This window comes from Xenopus laevis, chromosome 4L (assembly GCF_017654675.1).
Source record: "Xenopus laevis strain J_2021 chromosome 4L, Xenopus_laevis_v10.1, whole genome shotgun sequence".
NCBI classification, from domain to species: Eukaryota; Metazoa; Chordata; class Amphibia; order Anura; family Pipidae; genus Xenopus; species Xenopus laevis.
This window is the reverse complement of record NC_054377.1, coordinates 32,621,000-32,638,668: the sequence shown is the minus strand read 5'-3', so window position 1 is coordinate 32,638,668 and position 17,669 is coordinate 32,621,000. Positions and strand designations below refer to the sequence as shown.

Genomic DNA, 17,669 nt, shown 5'->3' with positions numbered 1-17,669 from the left:
TTTGCACTTCGATTTGTTCAGGATCCAACATTCAAATTGTTAGTAAGCAATGATGATGCGGTGTGCGGGCCCGGTCTCCGATTTTATAGTGAGCAGCATGTTCCCAATTTTGCGCACATCCTTAGATTTAAAGTATCACTTATAAAAAGTTTGTACAGTAATTGGTAATAGCTTCAAACAGCAGCACATTTACTGTATTATGTAATTCTATGACTTGCTTGCCTAATGCCTGTTAATATTCATTTCTGTTACTTTTAGAAGTTGTAATTAAAGGACCAGTAACAAAATAATAATAGTTTGTATTTAAAGGAAAACCACCAAGACACTTTTAACTTTAAATTTAAAGTCTTTATTAAGAAATAAGTTACCTATTCTCTGGTTGCGCTCCTCTTCAGAAACATCGACAGGGTGATGATCCATCGTGCAGCGCTCGATTTCTCCTCCCTGGCTATCTAGAAAGCAGGGAGGAGAAATTGAGCGCCGCACGATGGATTGTCACCCTTTCTGAAAAAGAGTGCAATTGGAGAATCTGTAAGTTATTTCTTAACAAAAACTTTTCGAATTTAAAGTTAAGTGTCTTGGTTTTTAATTTTTTTTTTTTATGTTACTGGTCCTTTAACCATGTTACAGCTCTGGAATTGAATCTTCTATCAAGTGATCAGCAATTGCATTACCACCCAGAGTATCATAAACAGCAGGTTTCCTGGTACATTTAGGTATCTAGTTAGAGAAGTCAGTTTATATAAATAGTAACTTTTTACCCATTGCCTGGTTTGAAGTATTTTTTAGGCAGCAGCAAATAATTTGATGGATCAACTTTTTTTTTTATCTGCTAGTAATTTTATTGCTAAATTGCAGCTCCTAATTTAACCCTGAACCGATTGTTAGCTCAAAGTGTGAGCTGCAGCACATTCATTTTTGCATATTTCCATAGAACTTCTGTTAAACGCACTTACCTACAGTATTCAAGCAAACAATGACCTACTAACACTGCATTTCAATTTTCCTTTTGGTTCAAGTAAATAAGTACTAAGGAATAGTGCCTTATTATCATCCTTCTTGCAAAAAGCACTAGAGAGCTACATTTAGTAAGCACATATTCCAAGAACCACTATGGAAAGGCACTATTCCTTATTAATTACCTATTTGCTATAATCAGTAATCGCTTTTGCAAAAAGCACTGTGGAAATGCATAATTCCTTAGTATATAGCTTCCTAAACTAAGCGTCAGATCTAGGGACGCACCAAATCCAGGATTTGCTTACGAATTAGGCCTTTTTCAATTGGCCATAATTTTTTTATTTTTTTTATAGTTTTTTAATTATTTGCCTTCTTCTACTGACTCTTTACAGCTTTCAAATGGGGGTCACTGACCCCATCTAAAAAAACAAAATGCTCTGTTAGACTACAAATGTATTGTTATCACTACTTTCTATTACTCCTCTTTCTACTCATACCCTCTCCTATTCCAATCTCTTATTCAAATCAGTGTATGGTTACATAATAATTTGGACCCTAGCAGCCAGATGGCTAAAATTACAAGCTGAAGAGCTGCTGAATAAAATAGTTAAATAACTCAATCACAAATAATAAAACATGAAAACCAATATCACCTCCTAAATCATACTAAAAGTTAATTTAAAGGTGAACAACCATTTAACTTAATACTGTATATGGAAAAGGTATCCAGGCACCCTTCTGTGCACCAACTGCTATGGAAAGCAGAGGGACTTCAATTCCCAGAATCTGTTACTTCTGTGATTCACAATGTGTGCAAAAGTTACTCCATTGCTTAATAATGATCAAGGTAATGGAGGAGGTAAATGACTAAGCAGGGTTGGGAACTGGTTCATATGAGCCAGAGTGGCAACATCCTGCATGGAACTTATAAACTAATTATAGTTTGGAAAAATGTAGCATCATTAGAAAAATAGACAGTACTAACAATGCCAATCAAATTTTAATGAAATTAAAAAGCAAAGGGCCAAGGACAGAACCCTGCAGTACTTGAAAAAAAAAAACCACACTGGTCCACTAGAAAATATTCTATTTATCACCACTGTTTGCAATTTATCTTTCGGCCAAGTACAAATATTATTCAAGGCCAAGATTTGTTAGTCAGTAAACTTCTGTGTGGTACCTAAACGGCAAACTTTAAATAGACATTGGAGGGTGTTATTTGCAGGTCTGATCCTTTCACAAATCGTACCCATTAAGCCACAAATATTTTTTTCTAAGGGTTTGGACAACCACGTAAAAGGGAAAACCAATTGTGCAGTCTTCGCACGTCGTCATAAACATGCCAAATTCATTGAAACAAGGAAAAATTTCTCTGTCATGTAGCAGCACATTTTGGCTTCGCAATTTTCAATCCATGCTGGCACAAATCATGTTGTAATTTAAAATGTATTCCACTATTTTTGGCTTATGGTTTTTAGCCTGAAAAAGGGATTCCTTGATAAATAATGGTACCATGTTAGGATTTTGCCAATCTCTTCGCAACATGCCAAAAATCCAAAAAATTCCCAAAGATTAAGTGGTTTGGCAATCACAGAGTTAAGCTGTTACAGTACCATGGGTTGATTACCATCAAATCCTATACCTTTGTTTAACATGTTTTAGTCCCTTATGTATAGGTTTGCCACCTTTTCTGGAAAAAAAAAAAAAATACCAGCCTTCCTATATATTTATCTTTTTTGCCTATTAATAACATTGGTATCAACCATCATTTTTACCAGCCAGATAGCAACCCTACTTATGTTTGTCCTCCTGAGTCAATCAGCCACCAATACTTTAATTAATCATACTGGGTCTATTATAAACGAAAAAACAGTGTATCCTATAAATTCTGTATTTTATTTAAGGAACTTATTGTACCAGGCCAGAGGTTCACCAGCCCTGTAACCATGATTTATGCCTTTATAATACACAAAAGCCATGAATATCCTGTAAATTATATCCTTATAAACGGTGAGTTCTGATGTCATCAGTTATAAACGGTGAGTTCTGATGTCATTTCTGTCACATGACTCACTGAAATTTGTGTATTATAATAAATAAAGTACCCCCAGTTGCAAAATATGAGGATATTAGAAGTTACCTCGGAGTTTCATGACCTGTATAAAAACACTCGGCCTTCGGCCTCGTGTTTTTATATGGTCATGAAACTCCTCGGTAACTTATAATATCCTTATATTTTACAAGAGGGGGTACTTTATTCACTATATAGTCATCTACATTCTCTGTTCGTGTTATGCTTTCTTTTGTCATCTTCAGTGACTTCAGAGAGTAGACAGAGATCCGCTCGTTTGTCAATGTCGCCAAATGAGTGGATATCTCACTGATATGCCAACATTGAGGTGGGCAATATCGGGCTGATCCAATCGTGGGCCTCATAATGCATCAGATACGGGTGGTCGGATTGTGGGACCACATCAATGCACAGATGCGGCCGCGGTCCGACAGGATTTTTTAACCTGCCCGATCGAGATCTGGCCAACTTTGGGCCAGATATCGATTGGGGAAGCCCATCGGATGGTCCCACACACGGGTCAATAAGCTACTGACTCTGTCGGCCCATGTATGGTGGCCTTTAGGGATTGTGAGAAATCATCAAACCATTAGCAGACAATAAGGTTACATCTGTCATAGAAGCTGATGCTAAACAGCTGATTATCATCTCTGATGGAAAATGCACTGTTTATATACTGCCATGAAATGTAAAGGCAAGTTTTAATTAGTGTTTTGAATTTAATATAGCATATATACAGTACATTGGGAGTACTGTGACATTTATATATTTATACTGTATATCAAGGGTCGATCCCTCAACTCAGGTTATCTGGCAGCAGCCCAGAACATGTGCTGTGAATAAACAGAAAAAATGGGGTGCTCCTGTGGGCAAACTTTAGAGGCACACATTTTCACTCCTAATGCCAAGTGTAAATATGCTGGCTGAGAAAGCGATCCGCTACTTCTGCAGGCATCTGCATTTTTATGACCTAATCCATCCTCTATATTGATGGTTAAGAAAATGAATTGTGTCACACATGCCTATAAAACTGTGGTGGCCTTGGGCTACTACAAAAGTCTAAAATATAACAAGCTGTATTTCTAGACAAATATTTGTTGAGCAGTATCCGTTAAATAGTTAAAAGAAAGAAGCCCAACTACTATTCCATGATGTTAGTCAAGCAAAATAAACTTCATTTACTCTATAAAAAATATTTAAATCTTGTTTTTTTTTTAGAGATGCACCAAATACACTATTTGGGATTCGGCTCGATCCCCGAATCCTTTGTGAAACATTTGTCTGAAATATGAACAGAATCCTAATTTGCATATGTAAATTAAGGGAGGGAAAGGAAGACTTTTACTTCCTTGTTTTGTGGTGAAAAGAAATGTGATTTCCCGTCCCATCCATAATGTACATATGCAGATTAGGATTCGGATTTGGTTCGGCCATGCACAAGAATTCAGCCAAATCCAAATCCTGCTGAAAAAGGCAGAATCCTGGATTCGGTGCATCCCTAGTTTTTTTTTAAGTCGCAATCATAGAAAGCAGGAAGTCGCCATTTTGTATGATGGATGTTTTAATTTAAAAAAAAAAAAATATTGGGTTCATGTTTAATTTAAAAAATAACTTATTATACAGCATTTAAATATCAGCAAGGAAAAACAGCATTAAAAGTGAACCTGTCACCCAGACATAAAAACTTGTATAGTTAAAGTCCTTTTCAAATTAAACATGAAATCCAAATTCTTTTTTTTATTAAAACATCCATACCTGTTGTAAACTCATTTAAAAATCTCAGCTGTCAATCATATATTGCCTGCCATTCCTCTATGACTTAGGCACAGAGGCGGGGCAGGCAATTACTTTCACTTTCCATTCAGCACTTACTAGATATCACTGCACTCCCCTTCGCTCCTTAACATCTAATTAACCATTTTGGGTACAATAATGCACAAAGAGCAAGATTATTGTTGTACATTATTGTACCCGAAATGGTTTTAATAGAAACTTTAGTATTCAGTTGTTAGAATTTATATATGTATTATGAAAAGCTGACTAACTTCTCATAATCAGTGACCAATAGAGTACAGATTATATTGGATTGTTACTCTGGAATTTTGGCTGTTGTCTTATTATAAATTTACAAGTCAGCAATTACTATATTGAATGTATATACTAAATATATTTTGGTAACAATACTAGTACCCTATTAGGCTGTAACATTAACGAGATGGGAGTGGTGCCTAATCAGTGATTGGTTGGAACCTGGTTTTAAATTGTGTAATGCATGTGATACAACCAAAGACACTTGTGACTAAGTACCGGCGGGTACGAAACATGTCAAGTAGATTTTGTGGAGGGTCAGTATGTACCATTTTTTTTACTATGTGTACTTAAAGGGATACCATATACAAAAACAAGGTGATCCTTTCAAAAGTGAATTTAACCCACGGCGGAGGCAGAGGTCTGATTTTATCTTCAAACACAAGGGACAGCCATGGGAACATCATGTGCTCCCTCATATGCTAATCTTTTTTTGGGGCATTGGGAACAAACTATCGTGAAGAATATCAATCCACTATACCAATCCAAAATATTAAAATGGATTAGGTATATAGATGATATACTAGTGATATGGGATGGTACCAAGGAGGAGGCCATAGAATTTGTCACCTTACTGAATACTAATGATCGTAACATCAGATTAACCATGGAACTTTCTGAGAAATCAGTTTCCTTTTTGGACTTACAGATAGAAGTCACACATGAAGGGAATTTGGTGACTAAGAATTTTAGAAAAGCCACGGCTACTAATTCACTCCTAAACTTCTCTAGCTTTCATCCTCACTCTGTAAAAAAATCGATTCCTACTGGTGAATTTTTAAGACTCAAACGTAACTGTTCTACAATAGAATATTTTAAAGAACAGGCTACTGAATTGAAAACCAGACTCAAACAGAGGGGTTATTCCGGCAAGATAGTCAAAAAAGCATACCACAGAGCATTGGTTACAGATAGAAATAATTTATTAATAACAAAAGATAAAATACCGCAATCGAACAATCCGGTTCGATTCATAACCACGTACAATGCAGATAGCTCACAGATACAAACTATTTTGAACAAACATTGGCCTATACTGCTGGAAGACGATACTCTTGGAACATTATTACAGAAACGTGCATCAATATGCTACAAGAGAAGTCCGAATTTGAGGGACTTATTGACCAGGAGTCATTTCCAAATATCACGAAATAAAAGGCAGAAAAACTGTGGGTGCTTCCCCTGTGGCAATTGCAACATGTGCAGTAAGATGTCTAAAATCACCAACTTCGAGGATCGTTTCGGCACTATTCATAATGTCAACTACTATATAAATTGCCGAACCCAAGGTGTAATATACTGCATAGAATGTCCGTGTAACAAACGATACATAGGAATGACCACTCAAATGCTGAAAACAAGAATGCAGCAGCATTGCAGTACAATTAGAACCGCTGGTAACGAAAACAAAAGTGATAAAACAATTTCCACCGTGGCTCAACATTTTAAAAAACTACATAACAAGGATCCCTCTACTATGAAGTTCTGGGCATTGGAGAAAGTCGAATTGGGAATACGTAAAGGAAACCTGGAACAAGCTCTGTTAAAAAGGGAGAGCTTTTGGATCTTCAGAATGAATACAGTATCCCCTACAGGAATAAATGAAAATAATTTATTCACATCATTTATTTAATCACATCATTATTCATTTAATTATTAGAAACCAAGAAACATGTTTATTTTTAACTGATGCTCTGATGATATATAAATATATTTTATAAAATATGCAGTTTTAATTGATACTTAATAAATATGATATTTTAAAATAATCACAGTTTATATATATGTACATTAATTGATTTAATTCATCGGAAGCCAATAGGTTAATAATAATAGGTTCATATAATAAGAACAGTCCTCCTGAGTCATTAAGAATGCTGGCAGTGATATCTTTGATTCGCGTTATATAAGTTAAATAGTTGCAATAAGTTTATGATTCTGAGCATTAAACGTTACATATACGCTACATGGTATCTATGACAACACATTGTAGCTAATCCTCGCGATAGATACACTGGCCGTTGCGAATAGGGTTTAAGTCTCGCGATATTTCCTATAGTGACGCATCGTAAGGAAGTGATTTAAACCCGACGCTGGAGGTACGCTCTCATTACGCCTTGATAAAGCTATCACTGCGAAACGCGCGTCGGCGTTTGGAATCCTTTTAACTTATAACTTTTAGAATATTCTCAGTCCTTGGGAAACGGAATAGAAGGGGTGGGAAAAGAAATCTATTTCTAATTAGTGCTCGGGTATCTCCTTTCTCTGTTGCTAAAGCTCACAAGAGCCCGTGGATTCGTGGTTTTTTTAGGCTTATTTAGCTCTCTTACAGAACAGGATTTAGTTAATAACTCAAGACCACAAGTCCCGGGTATTCTGCCTCCTTATCTTTGTGGTGTCCCAGGGATAGAAAACAATTTAGGTAGCAGCTTTTGGGACAGCTCCACCCTCTCCAATTTTCTATTTCCTACTTGAAACCTTTTTAACCTGAGCAATTTGTGTTTTTAAATTATTTATCCCATTAACTGCGGTCCTCTTTATATCAACTACACTATTTATTATTGATCATTAATTACTTGGCACTTTTTAGCACTTTACAACTAATTAATTTGTAAGCAATTATGAAATTTTAGTAATTGCGACCTTACAATAAACCTTTTAGCACTTAAAGCACTTTAGTATTTTTATTCTCATTAATTCCTGGTTGGATTAATTGTGGGTGATAATATAAGGTATTGGATAATACACTGGCGTAAAAGGTTAATTATTTATTTGTGTAAAGCATTAATTGTATTGAGTATCTATCAACCTTTAAGTCTAAGTACATTTAACTGAATTAATTTTTATAGCACTGGCACTTTAATATAATTGTAATTTGTGCAAACCAAGCACATTAGTATTTTTTTAACGTTCAGTGATTGCCCTCACGCAATCACAAAATATTTTATAAGTAGTGTAATATCTGAGGAACTGCGGTACGAGTGGGAGGCAATTGGGGTTCTTTTTTTCTTTTGCTTATAGACTTAAAGGGATACCGTCATGGGAAAAAACATTTTTTCAAAATGAATCAGTTAATAGTGCTGCTCCAGCAGAATTCTGCACTGAAACCCATTTCTCAAAAGAGCAAACAGATTTTTTTTATATTCAATTTTGAAATCTGACATGGGGTTAGACATATTGTAAATTTCCCAGCTGCCCCAAGTCATGTGACTTGTGCTCTGATAAACTTCAATCACTCTTTACTGCAAGTTGGAGTGATATCACCCTCCCTCCCTTTTTCCCCCCAGCAGCCAAACAAAAGAACAATGGGAAGGAAACTAGATAACAGCTCCCTAACAGAAGATAACAGCTGCCTGGTAGATCTAAGAACAACACTCAATTGTAAAAACCCATGTCTCACTGAGACTCCTTCAGTTACATTGAGAAGGAAAAACAGCAGCCTGCCAGAAAGCATTTCTCTCCTACAGTGCAGGCACAAGTCACATGACCAGGGACAGCTGGGAAATTGACAAAATGTCTAGCCCCATGTCATATTTCAAAATTGAATATAAAAAAAATCTGTTTGCTCTTTTGAGAAATGGATTTCAGTGCAGAATTCTGCTGGAGCAGCACTATTAACTGATGCGTTTTGAAAAAAAACATGTTTTCCGATGACAGGATCCCTTTAATACATTTTTTACTATTTATATATAATAGCTTCCAGGATACCTTCTTTTGAGTTATTATTCCATAGAACCTTGGCAGCTGGGGGAAAAATCCTGGAGATATTGAGGCCCTATATGGACTGGCAGTTTGGAATTCCCCCCCAATACATTAATATTTTGGTTTCACTTCATAGCTGCACTGATGGCTCAGCTTAATCTAGTCTGTGGCTGACTCCGGATATGATTCATAAAGCTTTAATATAAAATTATGAAACAAGCCAGGGTCAGATAGCATACACCCCCGGGTTCTAATCGAGCTTAGTTCAGTTTTAGACTGGCCCCTATTCCTGATTTTCTCAGATTCACTTTCATCTGGTATGGTACCTATGGATTGGAGAAAAGCGGATGTCATTCCACTATTTAAAAAGGGATTACGATCTCAGCCTGGCAATTATAGGCCAGTAAGTTTGACATCTGTGGTGGGCAAATTAATTAAAGGCTTGCCAAGGAATCACATTCAAAATGTTGTCCTAGTGAATGGCATTATGGGCAGCATTGCTTTATGAAGGATGATGTTATAGACCAATTTAATTGCTTTTTATGATCATGTAAATAAGATGATAGACAGTAGGAGGCAGTAGATGTGATCTATTTGAATTTTGCCAAAGCGTTTGATACCATGGTCCACAAACGACTGCTTTCTAAACTAAGGTCTGTTGGGCTTAATGGAGACATTTGTACATGGATTGGAAACTGGCTACAGGATCAGGTACAGAGGGTGGTTGTTAATGGTACAATCTCTGCTTGGAGTAGGGTTCTTAGTGGGGTCCTTCAGGGCTTGGCATTGGGTCTACTTTTATTTAACTTGTTCATTAATGACTTAGAGGACGATATTGTAAGTAATATATCAGTGTTTGCAGGAGACACAAAACAATCCAGCTCTTTGCAGCTTTCAAATAGGCGTTGCTAACTCCCTTAAAACAAAACAAATGCTCTGTAAGGCTACAAATGTATTGTTCTATTTATTACCAATCCTTCTATTGAGGCCCTCTCCTATTCATATTCCAGTCTCTGATTCAAATGAATGCATAGTTGCTAAGGTAATTTGGACCCTAGTTACCAGATTAATATGCAAATTGAAGAGCAGCTGAATAAAAAGCTAAATAACTCAAAAACCACAAATAAAAAATGAAAACAAATTGTAAATTGTCTCAGAATATCACTCTCTTCATCATACAAAAAGTTATCTCAAAGGTGAACAACCCCTTTAAGTAATTGTGGAAACAGCACCAAGTTCTCATGGTGGTAAGTAACACAAATTTATATAAAAGGAATACCAAGTGCTTAAGTATGTAATGTATAATAAACAATGTCCTCATACCCGCTACCAAATTGCAAATGGTCACTGGAAGCAACTTTAGCATCATTAGCTTATCAAAATGGTTTTCAGGGGTAAACAACCACAAACAAGCCAAACACCTATGTGCAAAATGCCAAGTTTTGGCTATGGTGGTATAAAGGTCACCATGGATGTAGAAAATCCTACCAGAAATGCTTAAACATTTAGGGGCAGATTCATTTTCAAGTGTGAAATTAGAGCTCACCACAGAAAAACTTTCTGTTCATTCCTATGGGATTTTTAGAAGTGTATTTATCAAACGGTGAAATCTTTCAACAGTTGATAAATATACTAGGAAAAATCACTTTCGTATCAATGACCTTGGTTTCAGATTTTGTTTCAACCTGCCTTCCTAAAAAAAAGTATGCTTTGCCAATAGGTTAAGCACCCCTAGTGATTTAAATTGTTAATGTGTTTCTCAGGGCCAGAGCTCCTTTAATAAAACAATGAACCAAGCCAGGGAACTTCTATTACCTGACTCTTCCAGGCATGCCTTGCCATAGCATCTATATAGTAGACTAAAATCCCAACTGTGATACAAGGTTCCCTGGATTTTTTCCCCCAAAAAGGATTACTGGCCATTTAATTCACTGAAGGGTGCTTAACATATTAGAATACCCCAGTGATTAAGGTTGCCATGCCCATTAAATATAATGTACCCAGCATTGGTAAGAAGTGTTTACATCAGAAGCTTGAATATAGAATTTGATTTGGACTGTGCCCTCTGAAATTGATGTTTAAAGCTCCTTTGCAGCTCTCTAACTTTTTAGTCAGCGACTTGAAGTGGGGGCACAACTTTTCAGAACTGTTTTGATCCTTAGCACAGAGGTCAGATTCAAAGGCAAACTAAAACCCCCTTCAAATCATAGATTGGTTACTGACTTGAAACAGTTAATGTTTTCTCTGGGTACTCTGGTTTTCTAGTATAATGCACATCCCATATTTGCCTCTTGTTAAGAATAAATTAAAGCATGCACTATATACTTATGTTGAAGTTTACCTTATAAACAGAAAAGTTTGTAAATCTAAACCCTTGACTGTAAGAATGTAATCTCTAAAGGTTTTAGAACAGATTATATAGAAAGCACCAAACAACCAACCCTATTAAAATGTATTATAAATAGGTTGGTTTTACCTTTCATGATTTTCTTCTAACATGTTGAAATGTTGAAACTTAGGGGGAAAGGTAGTTTCTACCACATTCTTACATTTTAAGCACATTCTTTTAATGAACTTCATGCTAATCTATGAGTATCAGTTCTGTAAGACTATTTAACAGCATATGCAAGCACGTTTTGACAGCTAAGGCATCACAGTTTCAGTCTGTATTTAGCTGGGCAGTTTGTCTCACAAAAACCAATACAATGCATTTTAAAATCACTCAAACTTACCCAGCTCAGGCAAAATCTGGGTCTGCTTTCTACATTCTGCACAAATCCCTGTGCAAATTAAGAATGAGATCCTGAGTGCATGTCCACAGGAAAATTTAACATGGGAGGTAACTACTGTTTCCTCTTTAAATGTCACTCCCTCTGTCCTCCGATTCACATTCCTAGCATTTCCTAGATAATCAGTAACTGGTACAAAATTGATGCTTGTTACAAAGGGATGTACCGAATTAATAATTTTTGGATTTGATCAAAATACTCCAACTACTTTTGCAGAATACTGCACAGAATTCAAACACTAATTTGCAGGTATGCCGTATATTGAAAAATGTAACTATTTCAATGTATACAATTAAATAGTAAATTGCATCTGTTCACTTCTTTAACGTTGTATGTATTTTAGTTGTTTAAAATGCTTCAAAAAGGGCTAGGAGTCAGTCAAATTGAATCCTGAATTTGGTGCATCCCTACTATTTATATACATCATCAAATTACATCTCAAAGACAAATTAAAGCTAGATTGCAGGAGATCGAGAATAGAGTAAGATACTGGAACAAGTGGATGTAAAACATGCCTTGCCAACAATTTGGAAGCAAACGGAAGTATGGAAAATTAAAGACAGTTGGTGGGAGTGCTAAGACCAAGGGAAGGTTTTTTGGAGTATGAAAGTATGGACCATCCCTTTTTATTAAAGGGACGGTCCACCTTTAAGTTAACATTTAGTATATAGAATGGGCAATTCTTAGCAAGTTTTCCATCTGTCTTTTTTTATTTTGTATAGTTTTTGAATTATTTTGGTTATTCTTCCGACTTTTTCCCAGTTTTCAAAACCACTGCCTGGTTGCTAGGGTCATTTTGACCCTAGCAACCAGATAGCGACTGAAATTCCAAATTGGAGAGCTGCTAAACATATAGCTAAATAGTTTTTTTTTTTTTTTTTAAATCACAAATGAAAAATTAAGACCATTTGCAAATTTTCTTACACCAGTGCTCTCTACATTATGCTTAAGTTAATGTAAAAGATGAACAACCCCTTTAAAAATAGAAAAGTGTCAACAGGAAGTGAATGGTTAAGTATCAGAAATTGGGTGACAGATATAAAAAAATCAAGGGAGCAAGTAGTCATGTTAGAGCAGAAGTTTGCCAACTATGGATGCTGTTGTCTCTGTATCCTGAAACCCCCAGACAACATAACCTACAATCCAACGCAACAGTCCTCCTCGAGATACAGCTGCAGCCCTCCAGCTGGTCCTGACTATTGTTATAATATTAGTTTGTGTGTATGCACATTCAAACAAGTGTTGATTAATACAGGAGTTAAAGGGGGCCATAATCTTAAAAGCATATAATCGCACATACAAGCATGCATTTTACCACACATGAATGCATGCATTATGCTTGCTTTGCATCAGCTTTAGCCTCAGTCATGAAAACTGGTATATTCTTTTCATTTTGAGGTTCCGATATGCCACCTACTTTGGTAACTGTATGCATTTTAGGCAACAAACTTTTCAGAAGACCCCTGTCATTAATCCAGAGAATGTTGTATCTTTGTACATAACACACAGAATATAGGATACTGTAAAGAGTAAGTTTAAAGCATAAGGAAAGCTACGGAGGCATTTTATTGCGTATAGATTAGCTGCAATAGTGCAAGCTAGAATGCTATATTTATTCTGTAGAATGTTTTACCATACCCAATTAAAAAGCTCTAGAAGCTCTCGGTTTGTTTAGGATTGCAGCTGCAGTATTATCTTGGTGTGACATCACTTCCTGACTGATTCCAGCAGAGAAGGGAGGTGGGGAAGAGGAGCAAACTGAGCATGCACACGCCCAGGGCAAGGAGGTTTAAGCTGAAGGCAGGAAGTCTGATAAAGAAGCCCATGTGTATAGAAGAAAAGAAATGGAGTGTTTCTTTTGCAGAAGACTCTGAGCAGCACTACTTTGAGGGTTTACCAGTATATGTAGGTGGACCTTTCTGATTAGCCTTACTTAGTTTTAACCTTTCCTTCTCCTTTATATGTAATGTCAAAATTCCATACAATTTATTAAGATATATTAACCCATTGTGCATTCTTCAGAATGACCCAATCAGTTGCATTTTAGCAAACTGGATAAAATATAATTCTGATATGTGTTCTCAAAATTATGGAAAACATAGAAGTGAAATGAGAGACAGACTTCTTTGATGTCTGTAGCACATGGAATGTTAAAGCTGCTGTCTCAGCAACTGTGATGGGTTAATTAAAACATTCTTTTGCAAACATTTTGCTTTAATACTGTGGGAGCTGTATTTCAGTAATAAAAGATCGCTATGCAAGGCAAAATGGGGCATTTTAAATTAGTGGTACTATGAACTCTGGCCTTGGTTATTGCTTCCAAATAACCAAGACAGGAGGTGTAGGCAAGAAGTGATTACCCAGCAAAACAAATTGTTAAGGCACGCTAGCATTGCATTAACTACAGACATACCAACAATAAACTTAAGGAAATTGTTCTATTAACTAACTGCACTAACTTATTTAGGAAAGACCGTGCACTGCATTAACCCAGGGTATGCTAGCAATTTAGTAATCCAACTATTACATTGATAGCCAGCTTTCATGGCTTTTTCTTGCTTGCCACATTGAGAATTCCTCAATCAAAAGTACTTGCAATAAGTGCCAAGCCCTGCACAAATGGAAAGTATGAGAAGTAGGCACCAAATTATTGTCACCTACTTTTCAGTAAATAATGACATTTTTGCATAGACTCAAAGCAAAAAAAATCTCAATTCGAAAAAACTTGTAACCACTGAACATACCAACCCGTTTTAAAAATGCTCCTAGGCCGTCTGAACCCCCTGCCACATCTGCCCACACCACTCACACACCCTAGCACAACTGACCCGTCCACAATCAACTATAACCCCCATGCTCGCACTTGCACTTACCTAATGCTTTCTTTACTGCTGCAGACATGATCGCTGGGGACTGGGTGGGCAGATACTCAAACAACTGTCTCCCACCCAGTTACCAGTTAAAGTGCAGCCCGGAGGCGGCATGTCTCCCCCAACAGTTTGCCGCCCTAGGCCCAGGCCTTTGTGGCCTGAGTATCAAGGAAACCACAGGCCTCCCTAAATCTCTTCTTAAAGGAGAAATAAACCTCCCATTGTGATAAGTCCCCACTGCCCCCCCCCTCCCTGTCTTCCCCCTGCACTGTAGACCTGAAACATAGGACTAAAACAGCATATATTTTTGTCTAATTAAAAAGGTTGTAAAAGCTAGGGTTTTTTCAGGGGTCCCCCCCCCCCTTATTTATTATACTCCCTGTCATGAACTCCCTGCATGTGATGCAATAAGAATTTTCCAGTTAGAATTGAATTCACTTGAAAACAGTATTTCCCAGACTTTGAGAATCAGCCCCCAAGGGACTTAGAACGTTGGCAGGGACTCGGGCTGAAAGCCAGTTAAAGAAAAAATTAAACCCCCCCATTGTGAGAAGTCCCCAGTGGCCCCCTCCCTGCCTCGCCCCTGCACAGTCGTACCCCTGAATACTGACCCCTCTCGAAATAGCGACCATACTTGTAGAGTGTTCGCAGCGGAGCTCATGGGCATCATCTTCTTCTGTTTGTTAATCTTCGTGAAGTGAGCGGCTTATTGGCACATGCAAAATTGGAGCAATCTTCCAGTTTGCAACAGCTGCATAAGCGCCGAAAGAGATGGAAATTGCCGAAGGGGAGAAAGAAGACACGAAGATTACTGAACAGAAGAAGATGACGCCCGTGAGCTCCGCTGCGCTCACTCTGCATGTGCAGTCGCTATTTATAGAGGGGTCTGAATTCAGGGGTAAGACTGTGCAGGAGGGAAGCAGGGAGGGGGGCCAGCAGAGGGGGACAGTGGGGACTTCTCACAGTGGGGGGGAGTTAGTTCTTTAAAGGGATCCAGTCATCGGAAAACATGTTTTTTTCAAAACGCATCAGTTAATAGTGCTACTCCAGCAGAATTCTGCACTGAAATCCATTTCTCAAAAGAGTAAACAGATTTTTTTTATATTCAATTTTGAAATCTGACATGAGGCCATTTTCCCAGCTGCCCCTGGTCATGTGACTTGTGCCTGCACTTTAGGACAGAAATGCTTTCTGGCAGGCTGCTGTTTTTCCTTCTCAATGTAACTTAATGTGTCTCAGCGGGACATGGGTTTTTACATCTACCAGGCAGCGGTTATCTTGTGTTACGGAGCTGTTATCTGGTTACCTTCCCATTGTTCTTTTGTTTGGCTGCTGGGGGGGGGGAGAAAGGGAGGGGGTGATATCACGCCAAATTGCAGTACAGCAGTAAAGAGTGATTGAAGTTTATCAGAGCACAAGTCACATGACTTGGGGCAACTGGGAAATTTACAATATGTCTAGCCCCATGTCAGATTTCAAAATTGAATATAAAAAAATCTGTTTGCTCTTTTGAGAAATGGATTTCAGCGCAAAACTCTGCTGAAGCAGCACTATTAACCGATTCATGGAAAAAATGTTTTCTCCCATGACAGTATCCCTTTAAGTCCCTGCCACTGTCCTAAGCCGGCTGATTCTCAAAGTCTGGGAAATACTGTTTTCAAGTTAATTAAATCCTAACTGGAAAATTCTTATTGCATCACATGCAGGGAGTTCATGACAGGGAGTATAATAAAGGGGGGGGGGTAGAAAAAAAACCCCTAGCTTTTACAACCTTTTTAATTAGACAAAAATATACTGTTTTTAGTCCTATCTACAAAACAGCATCCAGCAAGAACAGAGCAGAATAAAAAAAAAAAAAAAAAAGGGAATGCATAGGAAAAGGAAATGGGTGGGGTTTTCAAAGAATACATGGAAATGGCTTGTTTTCCCCCAGGAGCATCTTAAACAACCAGCCAACAATGTCTGATAAAAAGCAGGTCTCTAAAAAGCACAAAAGCACAGAGGTAACGAGTCCTGTTGGAGACATAGGGACATTCCTAGTTTCCCAGGAATCAAAATAATTAACTTCTACAATGGAAATATATGATATAACAGCACGATCACTTAAAAGGGTAGTTTTATAAATATCCTGAAACCCGATACCCAGAAAGCTCCAAATTACGAAAAGGCCATCTTCCATAGACTCTATTTTAATCAAATAAAAATAATACAATACATTGTACTTGATCCCAACAAATATATTGTTAATCCTTATTGTAGGCAAAAAAACATTTTATTGGGTTTATTTAATGTTCAAATAATTTTAGTATAAAAGGTATTGTGATGCAAATTATGGAAATACCCCTTATCTGGAAAACTTTCTATATTAATGGACAAATATATGGCTGTGTTTGCAGACAACTGTAGGGACCCATAAGGTTAATGCTCCTCTATGGCTTTAAATGCCTATACTTCCTTGTTCTCCAGTTGCAGGGCAAAAGCCCATGTAGCGACTTTAGCTTATTAGCATAATGTATAAAGTGTATCATTGGCCCAGAGGCTGATAAATTCCTGCCATACTTCAGTATAGGGCAGAGGGTGGAGCTTTTTCTTCCCCTGCCACTCCAGGAGGGAATGCATGGAACCCCATGAGTGAGGTGTAGTAAGGAAAAGGTAGTTCTCTGTAAAGCACTTTCTGGGAAGGTGAGGCAGATAGAACTGCCTGGCTCAAACTAGGAGGGATAGCAAGGGGGTAGCTCTTCCCTCAGCCAAGACTGGCCTGTAGTGTAGGGATCACAGTCTAATAGGGATTTAGGTTAAGTGGTTTCCCTGATCCAATGTGTGGGGATCGAGGTCACAGAACAGAGATCCTAAGGATGTATCTATCCATGTGGTATGCTATCCCCACAGGGATATCACAAGGTGTTAGCCCTGAATTGCTATGTTGTTACCGGACATGTAATGTGAATACAAATACACATAGAATGATCTTGCACACTAATCAAGCACAATTTCAACATTCTTTTCCAAAGATTTATATGTAACAAACATTACAATATATACAAGTAAGCACACATTGACAATTATTATCAGGGCTATAAATATACATACCACCCAGCAATAAACAGCATACAAGTAAGAAAGAAAATACTCAGAGAATTACCCCAACGTTTCGGCAAGAAGCCTTTGTGGGTGCTTGGTCAAATGGGT

General features: G+C 37.4%; 1 protein-coding gene across 6 annotated transcripts in view; it reads right to left on the bottom strand.

Annotated features, from left to right (window-relative positions):
* The window catches only part of ripor1.L (RHO family interacting cell polarization regulator 1 L homeolog), a 90,004-nt gene that overhangs the window by 41,119 nt on the left and 31,216 nt on the right, over nucleotides 1–17,669 (bottom strand). The gene's annotated exons all lie outside the window — the stretch shown is intronic.